This window comes from Leopardus geoffroyi, chromosome X (assembly GCF_018350155.1).
Source record: "Leopardus geoffroyi isolate Oge1 chromosome X, O.geoffroyi_Oge1_pat1.0, whole genome shotgun sequence".
NCBI lineage: Eukaryota > Metazoa > Chordata > Mammalia > Carnivora > Felidae > Leopardus > Leopardus geoffroyi.
Genome location: NC_059343.1, coordinates 113,019,598 through 113,037,888, shown reverse-complemented (window position 1 = coordinate 113,037,888; position 18,291 = coordinate 113,019,598). Strand labels below are relative to the sequence as shown.

Below are 18,291 nucleotides of genomic sequence, written 5' to 3'. Positions count from 1 at the left end.
TTCCTTCTTTTGGGTTAACGGTATCCCCCGACAAAATGGGAAGATCGCTGGCGCGTGTTTGTGGAAGTAGCTAAGAGGGTATGAAGGCCTCTGGTGTTGTCGGTGAGCCTATGTAAACTATCTTCCAATGGAGACATTTCATGGGTGAAAACGTAAGAAGGTTCTTGTTTTCTGTGTTCACAGTGATTCTTAAAACATGTTTCCATGTTCCTGACTCCAAGTTGTTTTTTCCTTTTATGTATTAAGACACAACTTAACACACCATAAAATTTACCCTTTCAAGGCGCACACTCCAGTGATTGTTAGCATATTCATCAAGTTGAGCAATCATCACCCTCATCTGATTCCAGAACATTTTCTTCACAAAGAAAGACACCCTGTGGCCATCAGCAGTCACTCCCTAGACCCTCCCTTTCCTCCAGGCTCCCGGCAACCACTAATCTACTTTCTGTCTGTGGGTCTGCCCATTCTGGACACTTCTGTATAAAGGGGATCAAACAATATGTGTGATCTTTTGTGTCCGGCTTCTTTCATTAAACCTCATGTTTTCAAGTTTCATCCATGCTGTAGCATAAATCAGCACTTCATTGTATTTTACTGCCGAATAGTATTCCATCGTACGGATACACCCCGTGTTTGTTCACTCACCTGCTGACGGACACGAGCTGTTTCTTCGTTTCGGCCATTATGAATGATGCTACTATTGAACATTCTTTTTTGTGTATGCATTTCTTTTATTTTTTGAATATTAAAATGTTTTTGGGGCGCCTGGGTGGCTCAGTCGGTTAGGCGTCCGACTTCGGCTCAGGTCACGATCTCGTGGTTTGTGACTTTGAGCCCCGCATCCAGCTCTGTGCTGACAGCTCAGAGCCTGGAACCTGCTTCAGATTCTGCGTCTTCCTCTCTCTCTGGCCCTCCCCCCCTCACTCTGTCTCTCTCTCAAAAATAAATGAACATTGAAAGAATATTAAAATGTTTTTTTCTAAAGGTGCAAACGATTACATACTGAAAAGTCTTCCTCTCCTGCCTGTCCCCAAACATGCACTTCCCTTCTCCATTAGTTACCAACGATCCCAGTGTCTCCTTACGGTTCCAGAGACACTGGGCATATGAAAAATATGTAGCTGTCTATATTGTTTCTTTCTCCCTTTTTAAAAACACGATGGTGATGTGCTACACGTACTCTCCTATACTTTGCCTTTTCTATTCTGCGTATTTTAGCGAATTCTGCCTGTTAGTGCCGAAAGAGCATCCACTTTTATGACGTATATAGTATTCAACTGTGTAGATATACCCCAATTTTTTTATATGTAATTTTTTAATGTTTATTTTTGAGACAGACAGAGGGAGCGAGCAAGCAGGGGAAGGGCAGAGAGAGAGGGAGACACAGAATCTGAAGCAAGCAGGCTCCAGGCTCTGAGCCGTCAGCCCAGAGCCCGACGCGGGGCCCAAACTCACGAACCGCGAGATCATGACCTGAGCCGAAGTCAGATGCTTAACTGACTGAGCCACCCAGGCGCCCCGATGCACTACAATTTTCTTAATCAGTCCCTTATCGACAGACATTTGTTTCCAGTCTGTTATTACAAACGACGCTGTGAGAAATATGCAAAGTTCAACACCAGGGAATGAAGCAACTAGTAAAAGCAGTAAATTAATTTAATCCGATTGCCTTCCTCTGACAGGCAGCAGGGTCAGATGCATGAAAGAGTCGTGACTCCCAGGAGAAGGGAGAGAGGAAAAGGAAAGGGACGAAGGGATCTCAAGCGGCCCAGGCAAGCACCCACCAAAGCTCACTGAAATGGCACATTTGTTTTGTCCAGGCAGAGAACAGACCACGTGGAAATCCCGTGCCAACTATGCTAAGGCTACCCTCCGTCAATGAGCCACCCAGGGAGGAAGTGGCTTTTGATTCCAAGTCTAGTGCTCCTTGCACCAAACCACAACGCCTCGCGATGAATTACAAAACAAGAAACTGAGTAAAACACTTATCCGGACGAAGTGCATATAGGTTCACACGGCGCCGCGCTGTGGCAGACTGGCGGCGAGGGACGATCTACGCCCCAACATTAAGGAGGCACTTCGTGTTCGTCGAGTCTGCAGGCTGAAAAGCTGTAAGGTCCACATGGTATCTGATTTTCAGATGTTCCTGTGCTCCTTTTTATCTATTCTTAAAGACGAAAGGTGGCGCCTCGGCTAGAGGTTATAATGGAGGGGCACAAGCCCTGGGCACAAGCCCTGCTGGATGATCTTAGACTGGCAACAGGTCACTGATGCATGCCACCACCAAAGTGCCCGGCTCTGAGTCATAGGTCTGACCTTCAAACGGCCTGCTGGGAAAACAAAACACCATCTTCCTTCCTTACAGAAACCTGCTAGGGGTTTCTCGACTCTGTCTGTGTCAGGGTTGTCCATTAACCCTGTGAGTGTTTCTTTTTGACAGCAGAAGAGTAGCTGGTCATCTGCAGTCTCAGAAGTCGGTCTTTTCTGAAATGGGCACTGGTTTTTCCGAGGTCACGTAACTAACCAAGGCCAGGTGGCTTGTGTTCTATTCATCACTGACTTACCAACTTAGATTGCACCTCCCTGCTTCTATGGACTAACGAGAAAAAGAAAGGTCACCAGCACCACACTCCCATCTCACGGCAGACACTTCAAAAGTCAACTCTTTGGATTTCAGGAAAAGGGGCTGATGTTTATAATTCGGCGTCATATATGCAAATCAAGGGGCGCCTGGGTGGCGCAGTCGGTTAAGCGTCCGACTTCAGCCAGGTCACGATCTCGCGATCCGTGAGTTCGAGCCCCGCGTCAGGCTCTGGGCTGATGGCTCAGAGCCTGGAGCCTGTTTCCGATTCTGTGTCTCCCTCTCTCTCTGCCCCTCCCCCATTCATGCTCTGTCTCTCTCTGTCCCAAAAATAAATAAACGTTGAAAAAAAAAAAAAAATTAAAAAAAAAAAAATAATTCGGCGTCATATATGCAAATCGAATGGGAAGTGTGGCTACCAGCTGTTTTTGTTCGACGTTAAAACAGAGATCCCCATCACAGTGTTGTGGCGATTCAGTGTGGCAAACCAGCAGCGTTATAAATATCGCAAAACCACATTAATTTTAATTCACTTCAAACTGTCTACTCATTTAACCTCACAAATAAATGCTGAAGCCTACATAAATGATCACAGTGGACAAGGAAGCAAGCAGAGAAGAGATTAGTTCAGGAGCTTAGCAAGTTCAAAGCCAATTACGACCTAACTTTGTCAAAATGGAGAAAACACTATACAAGTTAAATTAACTGTAAGCTTGGGGCGCCTGGGTGGCTCAGTCGGTTAAGCGTCTGACATCGGGTCAGGTCATGATCTCGCGGTCCGTGAGTTCGAGCCCCGCGTCGGGCTCGGTGCTGACAGCTCGGAGCCTGGAGCCTGCTTCGGATTCTGTTGTCTCCCTCTCTCTCTGCCCCTCCCCTGCTCACGGCCTGTCTCTGTCTCTCAATAATAAATAAATGTTAAAAAAATTAAACAAAAAAAATTAATTGTAAGCTTTCATTTAATGCAAAGACCAGGAATGTTTTGACGACTTTGTTGTTTCGTAACTCAAGGAACGAGCAATAGACATAGAGTCAGAAATGCCAGCGAAGAGTCCCAGGCTCTGTTGGTTCATTTTCCTTCCCTGTCGATACAATGGGGACATTAATACCTGCCCTGCTTTCCTTGTCAGATTGTTTTAGGAGCCACATTAAGTCACCTGTGCCCAGGCACTGTATGAACTGAAAAGTAATGTCAAAATAAAGATTTCTAAAAGAAGAAAAAAATATATACATATATCAGGCTTTGTACCGAAGCAGGTAGGGTGTCCTCGTTTTTCAAGTCTTCGCATGACTCACACCCCACGATTTTCACAAAAAACATATGCCCATTTATCATGCATCATAAAATCTAGGAGCGGATCATTGGCAAAAGACGGACAACCTCCGTGACAGGGATTCTCTCTCTCATCAGCCCACACGTTCCAGGAGAGAGAATTTAGAAACAGTCATATGGGTCTTTCGCTTTTACTTAGGGTCTAGGTATTTAATCCTCTTGTATTTCATTACTATTTCTCTGCAGAGACACAAGGAGCTGGGGACAAATGTATAATAGGCAAGCCCCACATACTCTTGGTTCTTCGCTTTGATCTACAAATCAAAAGCATACTCCTCTGCACACGGGTAGAGGGCAATTTTAGTTGCTTTAAGTAACTGACAGTTTACCCTTCAGTCTCCACAAAGAGAATAATTTGGAAAACACCCAACAGAAGACAACCTGAAGCCAAGAGTAGTTTGAAGACTTCTATCCCAGAAAAACTAAAGAAAACAAGGAGTACTTTTTATTTCTGTTGTGGGAAGGGCTGGAGATTTAGTAACAACTTGAAGAAGTGAGTTAATCCCTTTGTAACATAGCCAAGACAGGGTTTATTTTCCTACTGTTATGATGGTAACTTAGAACACACAGGACAACAATATCAAATATCAATTCCCTCCAGAGCTGTAACTTTCTAAATGTAGTAATTAGTAATTTGTCAAGATCATCGTTCGACATTCAAATGGTTTCTACACAGTCATTTGAACCCCCCTGCCACGTTCTGTGGCACATCCTCAAATGCCATCAAGACATAAACCAGGTACCGTCTTCATGAAAGAAGGCTACAGGTGTTCCAGACGGATAAACTGAGACATTAAAAAAGATTAAGTGTCTCGCCTTAAGAGAGGGGGGCGAGGTCAAACTAAGAATAGAAACGCAAGTCCTGTCACCTGTCCTGACCATAAATCTAGACAACTGTCCACCTTCCTGCCAGCAATAAGTACACAGTCTAATCAATTTCTGTGTGTTTTAAACATACGTGTTGCAGGGAGAGAACGAATCTTCTAAGCGGACCGACGGAAATATTTAGTTACGGGCGGTGCCAGACATACAGGCTACGGAATATGAAGTATTCGTGTACGCAAAACACCTCTTTTCAAAAATTAAATCTGATTGATGGTAATACCTAAATGTTAGTGAAATAACTCAACCACTTGAGTTGTAATGGAAGCCAGATACAGTTTTCACCTGCCCTATCAGACCACGGGCAGTTAATCAGCTGTATTATTGGTGCTTACGCCACCATCATGGAACAGGCCAGTCACATTCTGAGATCAAAGAGCAAGTCGGCGGTAGAGAGGAATCAAGACCTCTGCGACCCAACGGTCTCTTCTAGGACCAAAGTACACACAGTTCGAGGGTGCCGAGGACTTTTTATGGGGTTGAAAGGGTAGCGCGTCTATCTGAGGAGGCTGGTAAAGTTTCTACAACTCCCTGTAACGTCGTTGTGTTCCAGAATTTTGTTGTCGTGTTCTGTGGACACATTTAAAATGTATCTAACCACCCAGTTCAGCCCACATCCCACACCTACTCCCTTTCCCAAAGACCGTCTGCCCTGACTCTTCGGTCTTCTGTAGTACACTCTCTTGGAAGGTCGGAGATGGGAAACACGGCAGAGACCTGCTTCTACCCTCTGGGGAAGGGGAGAAGCTGCTTGGAAAGGCTTTTAAGGGATCTGCCAGCTAACTCAAGAGTGCAAGTGAAGACTTCCAGAAGGAAATATACCCAGCCAACCCCCTGGGCCAAGGGAGAGTGTTTGCACATGATTCTGGGGATTGAGAAGGAAGGGAACAACAACACAGCTTTGCAAGAAGGTAGAGAGCGCTTTCCGTACGGAGGGGCAGAAGCCACGCACTAACCTCTTTCACCTCCATCCCACTCTCGCTGTTCCAATTGTAATGAGGATGTCTTTTTTTTTTTTTTTTTTTTTTTTTTTTTTATAAGTTGCACTTAACACCTTGACACCATGGTTCGGGATCGGATCCAGCAGAGACCAATTTGGTCCTCAGTTAACTGCTCCTCCCTGCTTTCCAAATAAAATAGATTTTGTTGGAGTGACCAACACTTGCTGTTTATAACACTTCTAAAGATGAGCCTGCCTCTCCATGAGAAGTGGAAGTTATTTGGCTCCTGTCTCAACAACTGAAAACAAAACCTACAAGGATACCCCCCCCCCTTATTAGGGGTCAGCATCGTCTGAGTCACGAGTAAGTTCAGATTTAAAAATACACCAGTATTCTTTTCCAACTCCATGCCAGAATTCCAGAAAATCTGTTACTTTTAAAATAAGGCTTCCAAATTTTTTTCCCCCAGTAAAACTGAGCATTTATTTTACATCTTGCATAGGACTCTATGCCAATTCCTGCACATTTGTGTGGTGCTCAAAAAGCCAGACTCCGAGTGCGTTAAATATATAAAGCTACCTAACTGGTGAAATCTACTGCATTTAGTTTGAAATGCATCCAAAAATAATATGGAATTATGGATAGAGAGATGGGTAGATCTGGTGATCAAACAGATACAGTAAATAACATGTTAATGATGGACTCTAGATGACGGGTATACAGGTGTTCCCCCACGGAATCATTTCCACTTTAACAATCTTCATCATAAGATGTTGGGGGAAAATAAAATATAGCTAAGCAAACATTTTAAAACACAAACTGAAGCCACACACAAGCAGGTGCTGGCTTCCAAAAGGCATTTTAGACTCTGAACACAGAATGTGGTACAATCCAGAACGAAAGTGAGGAACTGCGGCCTCCATCTGAAAGAGATCTGCCAAAGCCATTGTAAAGCTTCTCAGGCATAATCAAAGAAGTCCCGAAAAATCTCCTAACGAACTGCAATATTGCACACACATGTCTTCAGACTTCGGGTGAGCAGTCTGAGCTATGGGCCAAGAGAGAGACCTTTTAGAAGGTTCCCTAGTCCATTGACATGGCCCCAACTGAGAGATGACCCAGGAGCCAGCCTCCAACCCCTGAACTACCTTTCCCCTTTTATGGCAGTTTCGAGTGGAAAGCATATAGTCATCTGTTTCCAGATTCCTAAAGGTACCAGAAAAAAAAAAAAATCTAAATATAACAGATGGCTAAGCGCTCACGGTAACTGAAAACCAAACTGTAACTTCAGCTTTCTCAGGCTGATACCTTAACACCATGGCTTTAGTGGAACGGTCTTGCTGAAGACCTTTTGTCTTTATTCCCATAACAGGAATATTACCCTGGCTTTGATGGATGACAGATAGGTGTCATCCAAAATTTTATTTTGAGTTGACATTAATAACCTTTACTTATTTCCAAGTCAATCGCTAAGTGTTGTCCAGTGTGTTTCAATTGACCACAAAACACGGTGGAGTGTGTCCATTGGTTTTTGTCAGTTTCTTAAGTAGTTCAACACACTCTGAAATATCTAATTCAAATGTTGAAGGCTCTGCAACATTTCTATGAATTCTAGGGTTCCCCATGATATAATGGAAAAACCATTAGAATGGAAGGACCCATGGGCCACCTGGCTGGCTCAGTGGGTGGGGTGCATGACTCTTGATCTCGGGGTCATGAGTTTGAGCCCCACATTGAGTGCAGAGATTACTTAAAATCTTGGAACAAAGAAAAAAAACTGGAAGGATCCTGCATTTGTACTGTTAGTGTTTATTAAATCTATGACCCTCTCTCCCCTCCCCCTGGGTAATATAAACAGCCACTAAACCTTCCCCAGACCTTGGGTAAGTGGTAGCACACTCATAACCTCCTGGTTCTGAACCGCTTTCCACATCCCTTATCACACGTAGCTCTAACCTTTTGCCCTCCTAGCCTCAACCCCAATTCGCCAGTTTTCCTCAAATAAATAAGACCCTCAACTCTGTGTCCTTGGCTGGCCTTCCAAGTCTCAACAATACACATGGGGTGACCGTGTAACATGGGGGAGAGAGGACGGTGATGTGTGCGTGTTTGTACGCTTGCTGTAGTTACAAAACCAAACACCCCAGAGTCTGAGAAGGGAGCTCATTTCACATTCAACTTACCATCTCTTCTTAGGCATCATCAAAACAAATGCCAGAACCTTAAAAATCTGAAAACAGCTCTAAGAATGTCAAAATTGAAACCACAGAAGGATGTGCACACTCAAGTGTTTGGGGGGGTTATGTGTACGGATGCTGGCGGTTTACTTTGAAATGCATCCAAAAATGAAGGTAGACTAACGCACGGACGGATATGTGATGTGGCAAACGCAGTGAAATGTTTAAGTGTAGAACCTGGGTGGTGGGGATGTGAGTACTGACTGCATAACTTCAACTTTTCTGCCTATCTGAAACGTGCATAATGCAATGCTTACAAAACCACGATGCCGTGCCGCGATGAGGCAGGAGGGCCTGTTGTGTTCAAGAATATGCTCCAACGATGTCAGGAACACCGGTGTTAGAGGAACAGGGAGTCAGATAAAGATCCTCAGATAGTCCTGGGTAATACCACAGTAATGCTATCTGTGGGTTCCAATTCATAAAATGCCTCTCATTCAATGAACTGTTTCTCTAGTAAATGCTTGCAAAGCCGCTGCCACTAACTAGTAACCGATGTGGAGGACGTCACAGAAAACATCGGTCGGTATTCCGGCTCCGAAACAGGTTCCAGTTTCCCGGCGGAAGCAGAGTACGGTCGTGCCCCCTCCCCCACAGGTCTGTTTCCCCCCCGCAGGTCTGTTCCAAGACCCCCAGCGGATGCCTGAAGCCACAGATAGCACCGAACCCTGCAAGAGACTATGGTTTTTCCTCTACACACACACCTATGATAAAGTTTAACGTATAGGTCAGGCGCAGGAGATGAGCAACAGTAACTACTAGCAGAATAGACCAATCATAACAACGTCCTGTTAGAAGGTTATGTGAGTGTGGTCTCTCTCTCTCTCTCACAATATCTTAGTGTATGCGCTCTTCCTTCTCGCAACGATGATGTGAGGCAAAATGCCTACATGATGAGGCGCAGGGAGGTGAATGACGCAGGCACTGTGACGCAGCATCAGGCGGCTTCTGATCTTGACACTACACCGGGAGGACCACCCGCTTCCAGACCACGGCTGACCGGTGACAGAAACCCCAGAACGCGAAAGCACAGGTAACGGGGAACTACTGTCCAGTTTAAGACAGGGGCCCCAACCACACGCTTGACTCTCTCTGTGCCTCCGACTGTCCCAGTAATAAAAACAGAAAACACCCTGGAGAGGACCGAAGGAGTTGGCCCAAGAGCCCGTGGAACGTCTGTAAGGACTGAGGATACAGAGGGCACAGCTTGGAACGTTAAAGGAAGGGCTGAGAGTAATGGAACACGTTGTATTGTTTCCAGGTTCAAACCTGTCATGTGAGCCCCAAGCCAAGAGTGGAACTCACCTTCTCCAACCAGTGAGCATCTGAACCCCTTTAGTGAGCAAAAGGCACCACTGATTGTGAATGCCCTACCACACGCACGCACACACATGCCGACAACCACGTGCACAAACCCATCACCGGAATCCACAGAAAAATCTCCACTGGTTCTGGAAAAGAGACACTTGGGATGTCTTAAGTAAATTACTAATTCACAGTCCTGAAGAACGTATATAAACGGTCCCGTCACGTACACGTATCGCATGGTTTGAGAGGTGTTGACAGACTCGCAAAGACCACAAATTCTCATCCAACTACCTAAGGGCCACTGCTTTACTACGTAGGTGAAGAAGTGGTACGGAAATTCATTTGATTTTTTCTTTAATCTCTCAGTGAGAGATGCTGTATCTGTATCAAGTGTGAAGCTGATCTGGCTGATAGGATAGGAGAAGGGGGCCGCTGTTCTAAATACGTTTCGCAGATTTCATCCTTTTTAGTTGAATTGATTTGATGCCTAGAGCTGTTTAAACAAAATGGAGATATTAACAATTAAAGAAAAAAATCAAATGAATTATGGCCAGTATTAGCACAGCTCTCCACACGGGGATCCCAGCCCATAACGATAGGATAATGACGGTGACAATGATCATAAGGAGGATGCGGGTGCTACTCTTTCTTGCAAGCATTGTCAAGGGCTTCAGCCTTCACGGTTGGATGTCTGCAAAAGCTGGGACCTCAGCTGTGCCTGTTGTACGGACCGTGAAAAAACGGACACGATTCCACTGTGAAGCTGTGACTTGAATCTAGTAAGTTTCAAACCCAGGACTTAGTGACTATCCAACATTCATCTCCCAAGGACGGATCTCTTTACAGGCGAGCATCTGTTGGCTTCTCAAGTCTCCGTCCTATTAATAGACAAGGTGATGATGGAGAAAGCCGTAAAACGACTTCCACATCCACAGAGTTTTATGACGTTACAAGAACTTCATAAAAACATTAGGTATTCACAAGTTCCTATTTGACTTGAACCAAACTTGATAACAGAAACGAACCCTGTTATTTCACTGGTGAATAAGGGTGCAGCCGCACTCATGTCCCCCTCTCTCCTCGGCCTCTGTGCGATGCTTGTTAATCACTGATGGGCTCCTTTGCTTTGGTTTTGAGATTTATTTATTTATTTTGAGAGACAGAACGGGAGGGAGGGGCAGAGAGAGAGAGAGGGAGAGAGGGAATCCCAAGCAGGCTCCGTGCTGCCAGTGCAGAGCCCGATGCCGGGGCTTGATCCCACAACCGCGAGATCATGACCTGAGCTGGAATCGAGTCGGACCCTCAACCAACTGAGCCACCCAGGAACGCCTCCTCTGATGTGGTTTCAAAGAGAATTCACATATATGAGTCTGCCCCTAGAGAAGATGAAGGAACTTGCCAACAGGTGAATTCTCCATGAAAAACTAACACAGGATACACAAGCCTTAAATAAAGTCAAGCACTCTGACTCGATTTTGGATACATCATTAAACTTTCTGAAACCCGAGTGTCCTTCCAAGTCTCAAAGTAGCATATGGAAGAGGATAAAAAGTTTTAAAGGGTCATTTGAACGAACTGAAGTCCCAGATGGTTTGACTCGAGCTACCTTAGAGATCAGATAGCCCATGTCTTCATTTCACATCCAGCAGGTACAGGTGGAAAGCTAGACTTCCATTTCAGTGGCACAATCTGGCTTTTTCCATGGGAATCCTCATCAAACCCAACCTTTATTATGACCTCCATGGCACAGTTTAATATGCTCAAATATGAAATATGGTTTAGACATTTATATGCGTGCCAACTTATAATCCTGTGACGAAGATACTTTTTAAAAATAGAAAAAAAAAAGTGTAATATCCAATCAGTGTTCCCACTGATGTAATATTCTTACAAATGGCTCCCTCATAAGAATTTCTTATAGACAGTTCATTCACATTAACTACACAATACTTTATTTCACTGAAAAGAAAATGATTTCCTGGGGCCATCAGTAATGTGGTGCGCATGTGTGTGTTTCTCCAAAAGACTTGCCAGCTTTCTCTCCAAGTGCTATATGAACTCTGATAGAAGACGACCGAAAGAAGCCCAGACTCTGGAATTCCACTTTCCAAGAGTGCAGTTAGGACCCTTCCTCTAAGTGAGGCAGTTTCTCTCCTCCAGTGAAAATGAATTCCTTCTATCTCGGAGGCTGGGAAAGTTAGGAGATGTACAAGAGGTCAAAATTAAGTCCATTAAATCCCAGCCCCGGATTTAGTCACCATAGAGACAGGGGAGATAAATAAACCAGTAACCTTAACAAATGTGCTGCACCTTTGCCAGACATATCTCTGACTTACCATTATTTTTACTTAAGTATCTTTCAGTCCAAACATAACTGACGATGAAGACGACAAAACCAAACAGAACTAGGCCCAAAAGAAATAGGAATGCTCATGCAGGCAAAGGGCAGGCAAGGAGTCAAGAGCTACCCCCCTTAGTAATGTGCTCTCTGTTCCCCTTGAAAAGCGATTGCAACATGGAGCTCCAGAGGCAATGACATATGGGGAAAATATGTGGTGCTAAAGCCAGAGGAAACCATGTCAAAAAAGAAAAACAGACATGAAGTAACTGACCTAATTAAAGGAGAAACGCACACTTCCAGCAGGGAAACAAGTATATGTGACACGGGGAGCACAGCCGGAGGGGAGGGGATGCTGGACGAAGGCTCGGGACGCTAGAGGGGATTTTTGTCACTTAGCTAAATGCCACCAGAAGGGGAAACAGGTACTGCCCTTGCACTACGGCTGCGCTAAGGTTCTGCTTAAGTGGACAGGGAGCCTTGAGACATCAAGAGTCGCTCCCTGGCCGCACAGCAGTGAAAAGCTCGGAGACAAATAGTTCTACTTTAACACGTGGGACACCAAGGGGCCTCTCGACCAACTGCAGAGAACAGATGAAACATGGGCAAAGAGAGGAAAAAAGGAAGAAAACCGAGAGGTCAGGGTGATGGAACGAAGCAGCAGGGAGGAGTTCTAGCATGACAGCCCCGTGTCTAGGCTCTAGGCGGGAGTCCTCATCACGAGCCACGGTCATTTACACAACACCAATGGCTTGTGGCATGGGGTCGAGAAGGTAGAAGCTGAGGAGTCTCGACCTCTAAGCGAGCCGTAGACTTCGGGTAAAATGTGCAAACAACAGGACAAGTAATATGAATAAAACCTCAAATGAAGTGTTACTTCTAGCTCTCGTCCACACGCACGCTGGCACTTTACAAGGCTATCATCATAGCACATAGACAACGGCCGTATTAGACAAATTCTTCCATATTGGTCTGCAAGCATCAAGGTTATAATTTTGAACAGATTCATGGAATTCTCCTGCATGGACGTATCCTACTTACTTAACCAAGAATCTTGCTTGAGCACACGAATGTTTAGATTCTAACTTTTTGTCCATACAAATACCACTGTGACGAATACCCGCAACATGCAGCTTTTCTTTACTTCTCGTAGAACAATTTGCTTCTTGGAGCGCACGTCCCGAAATAGGATTACTGGATCAAGGGGTACCAATCTGTGACTTGGGCCACAAAGTGCCACAAAATGTTCTAAAAGGCTTATGACCAACTTACAGAGCTCCCAGCAGTAAGCGCTTCTCAGTTTCAAGGTAACCAACCATATTAGCACTACGTGTTTTCTGTTGTGTCGGCTTAAAAGGCAAAAAATATACCTTCTTGCTGTTGGGACGTGGTTCATCCTTGGATGCCACTGAGGCTGAGCATGTTGCCATGCACTTGTTCACTCTGACAGGACACGCATGTCTTTTGCCTCTCCACCTACCGGAGAACTCATTCAGCCAACGGTTATGGAGCACCTACCACAGGCCAGGCACGTGCCAGGCCTCACAATCTACGTGGGCTCTGTGCGGAAGATAGAAATGAATGATTTTATCACCTCCGCCACAAACTTTCCTGGCATGTTTTCATTATTTTTTTCCTCAGCTTTACTGAGGTTGAATTAACGAAAATCGTACAATCATCGAAGGTAACCGGGATGATCTGACACACGTACATTCTGTGAGTTCATTACCACAATCGAGTTAGGTAACACACCCACCACCCGAGACGTCCCGTTTCTGTGTGGGTGGCGAGAGCACTGAAGGTCTACTCCCTCGGAAATTTTTTATGGATTGGAGTCTGTTGATCTCTTCTTGACTACTTCTATCATTTTATATAGCTTGCAGGTTATCATTTATCCAGGGACTGGATACCTGTCCCATTTTCTATGGTCTCATTCATAAATTTTCCAAGCGTCTCATAAATATATTCTCCGATAATTACAAAATTAACAGCTCTAATCCCTACTTCATGATTCCTGAGCTTTACCACATGTAGCTTTTTTACTACAAGTACTTAAAGCCAGGGTTTTTTTTTTTTTTAATGTTTATTTATTTTTGAGAAAGAGACACAGAGCACAAGCAGGGGTGGGGCAGAGAGAGAGCCACCCAGGCGTCCCCCAAAAGTCCATTATTTTTAATACAACATAGCCCGTGTAAAAGAGAAGTTTAATTTTTATTTTAAAACTTCCTTTAGGGAGCCTGGGTGGCTCAGTCGGTTAAGCGTCTGACTTCAGTTCAGGTCACGATCTCACGGTTCGTGAGTTCAAGCCCCATAATGGGCTCTGTGTTGACAGCTCAAAGCCTGGAGCCTGCTTTGGATTCTGTGTTTCCCTCTCTCTCTACCCTCTCCCACTCACATCCTGTTTCTCTCTCTCTCAAAAATAAAAAAAAATTAAATTGGCTTTTAAACGTTATCCTACCACAATGAGAAGTGAACTCAGGTTTATCTATGAAGATCTGACCACAAATAGCCTGCCTAAGATCTCTTTCTCTTTCTTAGGCCAAAGAAAAAGATTTGTCAAAACATCACCGCATGACTGCTTTTTCGTACGATTGCTTTAGGGTCAAGTCCCCTTGCTACTCAAAGGGACATAGGTCCTCGGACTAGCAGTGGTACAATCTGGGGCTTACTGGAGTTGTGTAATCTCAGGCCCTACCCCAGACCTCCTGTGTTAGGATCCACAAGTGAAAGTTTGAGGAAACACTGGGGTAGACCACAGGAACCTGCCAAATTCTGCCGATGCTCCTTCTCTTAATCAGACACCATCAGAAGGTATCTCTTTCCTCAAATGTTTATCCCCATCCCTTTCTTAAAAAAGTAACCTCTACGCCCAATATGGGGCTCGAACTCACGGCCCCAAGATCAAGAGTCGAATGCTCTACTGACTGAACCAGCCAGGCACTCTCAACCCTTTTAATGCATGCCCTTAAATTAAAATGAGTATCACCAAACATCATGTACCTGAAAATTACAAGCTAGTATTTTGAGAGAAAGGATGGCTCTCAGTCTATAGCCTCAATTTCATCCAGACATGAGCTTTCTTGAAAACTCACTTGCCTGAAAGAGCCCTGCAGGTCTTAAAAACGAGTAAAACATTCAGATAATGGCCACATTAAACACTGAGATAAAGGACCTCTGTCCTTTGTATCAAGGAGGTGAGAGGGTGGTAGGGACCCTGGCAAATTTCAGAGTTCACGCTCCAGCCAAAGGCACGGGAGCTATCCGGCTGTTCAGCCTAGTGTTGCCCAAAAGGAATACAGGCTCAATGTTGCCAGATCTTCTGATATTTCAAGAGAAGCTGAAAATCTGGATTTTTGAAACATGTGAAATCTCTCAAATTTTAAATGCTGGCAATTCACTTAAAATTTTAAAAGAACACCTCTGTGTGCCAGATTCAGCCCACCCGTTTGAGACCTTGGCTCTGGACTGATGGTTTCCAAATTCTTTAAGCTTGTGGAAGCCATCTGTGCTAAATCTCGTGCTCTCTTGCTGGTACACGAAGAAGAGAGGTCACATCGATATAAATGGTACAAACCAAATCACTATGACTACCATACTTTAAATTTGTGTTTTGTGAATATTAAAAACTGCCAAATCAATAATTAAAGTGACCATATGTCAGTGATACAAATATTTCCTAGATGTGAAATACATGTTTAATTCTTAATTAACAACATTGTCATTCCTACAGAAACAAATACAAAGAGTACCCAGCTCATGTGTATGTTAAGAATTATGTTGGGTTCAGGGCTCTTGGCGGGCTCAGTCAGAGAAGTGTGCCACTCTTGATCTCAGGGTCGTGAGTTTGAGCCCCATGTTGGGTGTAGAGGTTGCTTGAATGAATGAATGAATGAATGAAAACTTTAAAAAGAGTAAAAAAAGAATTATGTGGGGTTCAAGTTTTTGTTCCAGGGCACCAGGGTGGCTCGGTCGGTTAAGCATCCGACTTCGGCTCAGGTCATAATCTCATGGTTTGTGAGTTTGAACCCCACATCGGGCTCTGTGCTGACAGCTCAGAGCCTGGAGCCTCCTTCAGATTCTGTGTCTCCCTCTCCCTCTCTCTCTTTTCCCCTTCCCTGCTCACACTCTGTCCCTCTGTCTCAGAAAAATAAACAAACATTAAAAAAAGTTTTTGTTCCATACAATTCTATAATGAAAAGGTGGCCAAGTGGAATAATTTCAGGTTCTTGAAAATAAAGTTTACCTGTGATAAGTTCACCTGTGATAAAGTTTACTACTTTCCTAAAGTGTTCAAGTGTTTTAAGCAAATTTACCAAATTTGTGTATAATTTGGGTGTACGAAACACACAATTTACATTTGCTTTCACTTTGGGGCACTTGGGTTCTGGGCACAGGTGTGCCCCAGCAACGCCCGTATACTTCATTACTTGTGCATTCCTGCCTGGAGGTGCCAGACATCACAGTCTCAGAGAGCAGACTGGAGACAGGGACTTTGAACTGCACCCCTGAACCCATCCAGGCCTACTCAATACTGGGCAATTTAATGTAAAAAGGAAAATCGGGGGCACCTGGGTGGCTCAGTCGGTTAAGCATCCAACTTCGACTCAGGTCATGATCTCGCGGTTTGTGAGTTCCAGCCCCACGTCGGGCTCTGTGCTAACAGCTCGGAGCCTGAAGCCTGCTTCAGATTCTGTGTCTCCCTCTCTCTCTGTTCCTCCCCTGCTTGCACTCTGTCTCTCTCTCAAAAATAAAGATTAAAAAATTAAAAGAAAAAAAAAAGGAAAATCAACTTTCAGTTTCCCCATCTGCAAAAAGGAAAATCATCCAGGGATGTCCCACAGTTGAAGAAGATCAAGATGAAAATGTATTATCCTTTTTCTTTAGTTCACGCCTACATTCCCGGCTTACTACGTAGTAGGGCTGAATGAATGAAGACATCAATAAGAAAAGCGAAGAAAGATCACAAGATACAACTACATTGTGACTGGAACTGCTTCACATCAATCCTATAGATTTCCATCACAGTGCAACAGAATTTAACAGATTTGATTAAGTCACAGAATTTAACAGATCTGATCAAGTTGTGGGGTGCCTGGGTGGCTCAGTCGGTTGAGTGTCCGACTTCGGCTCAGGTCATGATCTCACGGTTTGTGGGTTCGAGCCCCGTGTTGGGCTCTGTGCTGACGGCTTGGAGCCTGGAGCCACTTCGGATTCTGTGTCTCCCTCTCTCTCTGCCCCTCCCCCACTCGCATTCTGTCTCTCTCTGTCTCAAAAATAAACATCAAAAAAAAATTTAAAAAGAAAAAAAAGATTTGATCAAGTTGAGAAACTCACTGCTCTAAAAAGGAAACCCAAATGGGGCACCTGGGTGGCTCAGTCGGTTAAGCGTCCGACTCTCGGCTTCGGCTCAGGTCATGATATCACAGTTTGTGAGTTTGGGCCCCACACTGGGCTCTGCACTGACAGCACAGAGCCTGCCTGGGATTCTCTCTCTCCCTCTCTCTTTTCCCTCCTCTGCTCTGTCTTTCAAAATAAACTTTAAAAAATTTATTGTATTTATTTTTTTTTAAATATGGAATGCTTCACGAATTTGTGTGCCATCCTTAGGCAGGGGCTGTGGTAATCTCTGTAATCATTCCAATTTTAGTGTATGTGCTGCTGAAGCGAGCACTAAAAAAATTTTTATTTTTTTATTTATTAAAAATTTTTTTAACGTTTATTCATCTTTGAGAGACAGAGAGAGACAGAGGATGAGCAGGGGAGGGGCAGAGAGAGGGATACACAGAATCCGAAGCAGGCTCCAGGCTCCGAGCCATCAGCGCAGAGCCCGACGCGCGGCTTGAACTCACGAACCGTGAGATCATGACCTGAGCCGAAGTCGGAGGCTCAACCGACTGAGCCACTCAGGCGCCCCTAGAAAAAATCTTAAAAGGAAACTCAAAGATGCTAAGTTTTGGTCAAATTAAAGATGTCACCGGAGTGGTTTAATATCACAAAACCACTTCAGATATGTATTCAAAAACCTTCCATTAGAATGTTTCATTTATAAGAATACACATAGCTTCCGTCAAAGTTTTCTACTGATGAAGCGTACCAAGGTTGCAGATGGCTACGGGCAACCCAAGCCCAGGTCCCCCGACCCCCAGCCAGTGTTTCTAACCAGGCTGACGGGCTATGCCCTTCTGTGGACCTCCTTCCACCATCTAGTCTCTGTTGCTGTGGGAAAACAAAGGCAAGCCGCCCTCGGGTTCCTCAGAGGACAGTGAGAGTCATAGTTCTGCTCTGGTGGGGGACGACCTAAGATTTTATTTGAAGACAGGTTTCTATCGTTAACAAATAAAAGTTTGAAAACAACCATTTTAGGTAAAGGCTATGGATGACAGCCACGGCAGGGCCCAGACCGAGCCAGCAGGGTGTGTCTCTCACAGCTGACAAATGGCCAAGGCTTTGGTCTCTGGGCCGGTCCGAAGCCCCAGGCCCTGGGGAGACCTTCCAGCTTCCATGTCTTTGAGGAAACTGACAAAATTCCGAGTAAACACTTCTAAAAGTCTGTCCTTTTTTTTTTTATTCTTTACGGTGTCAATATACGTATTTTAAAATGTGTGAAGAAGGTGGCAGCAAGCAGGGATACCGGAGACAACTTTGGCCAGCTAAGTGAGCATCTGCCCTAA

At 44.6% G+C, this 18,291-nt stretch overlaps 1 protein-coding gene and 1 non-coding gene across 3 annotated transcripts in view; both read right to left on the bottom strand.

Annotated features, from left to right (window-relative positions):
* FHL1 (four and a half LIM domains 1) overlaps window positions 1–18,291 on the bottom strand; it is a 63,023-nt gene that overhangs the window by 21,519 nt on the left and 23,213 nt on the right. The gene's annotated exons all lie outside the window — the stretch shown is intronic.
* LOC123595514 lies at window positions 17,187–17,291 on the bottom strand. Its single transcript, XR_006711214.1, has one exon. It is a non-coding gene; the product is annotated as a U6 spliceosomal RNA (small nuclear RNA).